The sequence below is a fragment of the Pecten maximus genome, chromosome 6 (genome assembly GCF_902652985.1).
Source record: "Pecten maximus chromosome 6, xPecMax1.1, whole genome shotgun sequence".
In the NCBI taxonomy this organism is placed as follows: Eukaryota; Metazoa; Mollusca; class Bivalvia; order Pectinida; family Pectinidae; genus Pecten; species Pecten maximus.
Genome location: NC_047020.1, coordinates 13095349 through 13101523, shown reverse-complemented (window position 1 = coordinate 13101523; position 6175 = coordinate 13095349).

Here is a 6175-nt window from a genome sequence, read left to right as displayed (position 1 = left end):
GCTGCTTGTCTTGACTGCTTTAATCTGCTACTTCGCCGATATAAACTGACCACATGAGAACAGTCCTTGGGTACACAGCCTTTTATAGTCAGAGAATAGCAGCATTTTATAAAAGAACGTCCTTGAGTACGAGGTTCACAATATATCATTCATCCCTCGTAAATATCCGATATGTAATAGTTGACACAGGATAATGAATTTAAACCGTCATGAGTTAAATATAGTTACTGTATATAAAAAAGTCAAAACCAATGACGTAACAATATAGATAATAGAATACAGCGAAGCCTTCTGATGCTTCACATAGATTCAATTCTTTTTTATTTGACGAATCGATTTAATAGTATATAATTGTATGCCATAAGGACTAAATAATACTAATTTTGATCTATGTACACCTACAGTCATCAGATGGTTCCATATGTAACGATATTCCTGAAAATGATGCGGACTTATTCAACCGCGAAGCTGTCCTTGGCAATTTTGGCAATTTAGTAACTTTCTGTATCTGATTTATTCTCTTTCGAACACTACGTTGGCTTTGTATTCATAAAACTTATCAACAAAGCAAAACCAATTCAAATCAGAGATAAAGCTTCAGTTTCGGAAAATGAGATAGAGAGTCCATGCATACTGGTAGAAGTCATTGATTTATCCATCAGAAATAAATTAAGGTGGTGTTGATGCCACCAACGACCAAATCTTAATTATGGTCGCTGTTTCAAGAAATTTATAAAATGATTTTTAAAACACAATTTTACATGAGAATATGTAATATAATGAACACGTCAATCGATCTGACGCTATCCGCAAAGTTATAAAAACAATTAGCTAATAAATTCCAGAGGTTGGAATATGTTGCTGCAAACGCTTTCATAAAAGACTGCTCAGCATATTAAAATAATGACATGTCATCAGTCGTTAAATAAGAATATTTACTGACGAAATCACAAATATACATGCATGTTAATGTTGTACTTTTGCTTTATACAGCATGTTCATGGAAATATACTGCTATACCGTTCATGATTCTTTTGGCTATAGATATGTTCAATGTTCAGGATATGGAGGAGGAAGCCAAACAACAAAAGGGGAAAATACGAGAGGGATATGAACGGTTTATGTAAAACTTTTACTTTGATAAATATATTTATTAAGGTGATGTACATTTTTGCCGTATAGATGTCTTCAAATGAAAAGTTAAGAACAGAAATTATTCAGCAGACGACATTATCAAGGTTTTTGCAAAACAATTGACCAGAAATCCACAATGAAACTGCAAGAATAATAAAGAAAATATATTTTAGCAGAAAGACAACTTTGGAAAATTTGGAAATACCAAAATGTTAATGTGTAGGTGAGATGTTATTCATACTTCACTAATATAAATGATGCATTCCAAAGGATATTTCCTAGGCAGACCCACCCGCAGGTAACAATGTCCGCCCCATGTAAACTATGCCCACCCTTTACTGCCTGTTTTGAATTAGGTAGTTGAAGGGAGATAACTAATATTTGCTTATATGTATTTTGATCAAGTGTGCTGACGATTTATAATTGTTGCTTCCGATGGGTGAATGTTAATTTATACCCTCCCAAAACCCCTGAAATCTTGCTATAAAATGTACTTATTTGTATGGCAAGCCAAGTTGTCATTTATTCACGGAGCAATGTTGATCCAGGATTTTTTCAAGTCATATAATTATGATATCTTATAAACTTTATAAGATATCTTATATGATAAATGATATATCTTATTTACTGTTCTTTATAAGATATCCAATATAATATAATAATCAATTTTTCTTTGTTTTCATGGTAAATACTCAAATGTGATTGGTCGAACAATTCTTTTCATTCTTCTATGAAAGAAATTCAGAGAATGGCGCGAAAAATGTGACGTCACAATACGACAATTGACGTTGCGTATTGATTTGAGAAAAAGAATCCCATTTAAAACTAGTAAAATTGTACATAAAACATGTTTTAAATTAGAGAATCATTTTCAAAAATTAATTATAAGCGTTGATATTAATTATGTTTTAGTTTCATCGGTGTATGAAACAAATTTTGTTTGCAAACTTCTGTAAGAATCCGCTATGTGGATGATATAAAAAAATTGACATCAATGCTTAATAAAATATCTCACAAACGATATAAGATATCTCATAAAAGATATCTGATATAATCTATGAAATATTTTATAAAAGATATAAGATATCTTATAAAGAAAACTAAATGAGATATCTTACATATTATAAGCGATATGTTATATATCATAAAAGATATCTTAATAGATAAATTAGATAAGATATCTTATATAATTAGATTATTTAACGATGTTTGATTTTGATATAATGAACTCTCGTCCACTCGATGAAGTCGCCGAGATGAAGCTGAAACTACATATAATGGTTTGAAACAGGTTTATAATTGCCATATATTCATGTTTGCTAGAACACATCTGCTCCGTGCCTAGCCGATCGTGGTCGCGACAGAGGGTTTATTGTGTATGTTACTTGTGCCTTTCAACAAAACGGAAGTTACCTTACAGAGGGAGCAGTCATTCTCTAACTTTCAGGTTTTGCCGGTCTCATGGGAGTCTCGTTCTTTATAAGTTATCTTATACATTTTTCTTTATAAGATATCATATAAGATATCTTATATTTTTATGATATATCGTATATACTTTATAAAATATCTCATGAAGAAGAAACGTTTATAAGACATATTGTAAAAGATATAGATCTCTTATATCTTTTATGAGATATCTTATAAGATTTCTTATAAACTTTCAATAAGATATCTTATAACTATATAAGATATCTCATAAACATATAAGATATCTTAAAAAACATATAAGATATCTCATAAACATATAAGATACCTTATATAATGTATAAGATATCTTATATACTTTGGTAAATTACTGGATTAACATTGCTCTGCGAATAAATGACAACTTGGCTTGCCATATATTTGTGTACTTAGGGGGAGATAAATCCGCACACCCAAACGTTTGCCTTACTTTATATCATATTGTAACATAGATGTAAAGTAGAAATTACAACGCGAATCTGATGGCTACAATCCATTTTGTGCGACTCACAATGCCTCAATAGGACATGTGTTGTAGTACCGGGTACATAAGGTAATTTTATCATAATGTGTTGAAGCCCTATAAACGTTGGATGTGTTTTTAAAAGAAGTCTTTCAGAAATGGCATAATTGTGGCAACGTACAAGTATGTCTTGAGGAAGAAATGAAAACAGTTTTCTACTTTGCGGTCATCCATGTATCTGTGTGCATTGTGCGGGTCATCTTGATAGATGTCCCGTTTATCGGGAACACAGGAGGAGTACTGTTAAAGCGTTCCTGGTATAAATTGGATAGGTTATCTATTGAACAAAACAGGAAACCGAAGTCAGTAAGCTGGGCCATGTTAATATCACTACACAAGATTATTTATAAAAAAAACCACGTGTTTAAGTGTAATCTTGCGCAACGAAAGATATCTTAGTGAGATAATTTGTCATATGCCCGGAATATTGACTTTTGATCGCTTCCTCTAAACTATTCTATAATTGACATTGCTCTGTATGATAGTATCAACGATTTATCACAAGTTATATTGGCTACACACTAGACATTATAAACATGTAGTATCAGACATTCAAAAAATGTTAACTTATCAATTCATAACTGATAATAATGTGTTAACTAAAGTTATGTATTTTATTTGTTGGGGTGTTGTTTAAAAAAAACAAAACACAATCATTGACATACAGATTTGTACTGACCTCGGTTTACATATATATATTATCAATTTTGAAAGGTTTAGATAGTTTTAAAAGAACACGAAATAGTTATTATAATAATCCGGTACGAAATAGCTACATTAGGTAACACTCAAGAAAAGCTAGTATAGTGTCAGGGTACTGCCTCATCTAAAAGAGGGTAAAAAAACCCCAACAAAACAAGCATACGAAGATTGAAAGTTATTGTTTGTGTTCAGGCATACTCAATGATAAAAATTGAGATTTATATTATTATACCCATGCAGTCAACGTGACAAGTTGAGCTTTAGATAGTATGTAAAATATAATCTAGAATTAACAATAAACATATGGTTGGTTGAGAAGAAGAAAAATAGGTCTGATTTTGAGGTAATATTAACAGGAATCATTTTTTTCTACAGTAAATAAAAGAATAAATTAACTATACAAACCGGATAGTACATATCATAGTAAAAATACAAAGTATATTACTTTATATAGAGAGGTTAATTAGAAAATCGAGAAACTCTTGGCTCACCAAGATAAACAAGTTTCTGGAGAGCTTCTTACATCTGACTATTCCTCTCACAATCACGCCCGTTTCAGCTTCGTATCTTGATATCCACAGATAAACAACCGTACATTCTATATAATGTACACTTGGGGTTCCTTTCTTCCGTAGAAAAATACAGTACCAAACATTTTGCCTAAAACAAATAATGTAGGACTTCTTCGAGTTTGCATCAATTAAATTCATGGATTTATGAATTGCTTAGTGGTTTGATTTGTGTAATAATTACATTGTAAAAAGCAGTGTCATTGAGTACGGACGTGGGGAGGAATGTCATCGGATAGGTATTGTATGAATGGTATTTAATAACACTGACTTTAAAATGTAAATATCTATAAAATACCCATCCGGGAATAAATATGGTAGTATTAAGACCTGGGTGTGAGGATGACTGGTTATATGTCCATAGGAATGAAAATAGCTGTATTTTAACGCCTTGGAATTAGGATGGTCTGGTATTACCTTCATAGGAATAAAGTTTTTTTGTTTTTTTTTTGTTTAACGTCCTATTAACAGCCAGGGTCATTTAAGGACGTGCCAGGTTCTAGAGGTGGAGGAAAGCCGGAGTACTCGGAGAAAAACCACCTGCCTACGGTCAGTACCTGGCAACTGCCCCACGTAGATAAAGGATAAAGGAATAAAGAGAAGATGTCTCGGTTGTAATAGACAAGTGGACCAAGTATTAAGTCTAATTATAACTGGACATGTCTGGGTTATAATAGACAATGGATCCAAGTATTAATACAACTTGAAATGATTGAGACGGAATTTGAGAATAAAAGCTCCGAGATAGCACTGATGGAGGTGAATGCTTTAACTAGACCTACGAATGAAGATTTTGTCTGTCAGTCTGTATATAAGATTTTCAAATCATCCATTAATAGTGTCTTCATTAAGTATTCATTGACGTCAAACACGATATTCTCATTGCGCTTGAAATGCATTATATATATCCATATTTTTTTCAAATTAACGTAACAGTGCTATGATGGGATTACCACGCAGACTAACACATACTTCATACGTCAAAATGTCAGTGACAGGTCTACCTGTCCTCCCAAACTCTACACAAATACTCGTATGGTTCGATAAAATAAGTGGAATAGAAAATGATTCAAGTTGATATATAAAATGTCATGATAATTTATAGAAAAATAAGAATTAGTACAGGGTTCTCTTTTATAAAGTGATTCGAGATACACCTTGACTCGCAGAACATGATGGTATGAGTGATAAGTCTTATGTAATGATAATGTTAATTACGAAATGACTATGAACACCTTAAAATCTATATATAGTAACAGGGAGTGTCCGTCATATCCATTACACCGAGTGATTGGCTATCACCACACCACACACGATATAAACTCCATTGGCTTTACATCGGGAGAAGGATTTTAGAGGAAGTGGCATAGAGAACAGGTTCGTACGGCATTCACATGTATAAGTAATAATGGAACAAAGGTATAGAAGGGATATAAGTTACTTTCGTTATGGATAAATACACATTCAACGTATTGTACATGTATGAACACGTGTACACATACTAATCATTGCTGTGTCAGTGTGTTAAAACACTGGTCACAGATGTGGAGTGACACGTCATACGTATTAGTATTACAGTCATTTATTAGTGTAATACATTGATAACATGTATTTAGTTACAGCTTTGTAAAGTATATATTGATTATTGTTTAAAGGATAGACTGGCTCAAACTGTACATCCTGTGGTGTGCAGTCTGTCCATTCGAAACGCGGGTGAACGTGTCTTAACACACACACACACACACCCTCACACGTATATATATACATATAAGTTAAATACGGT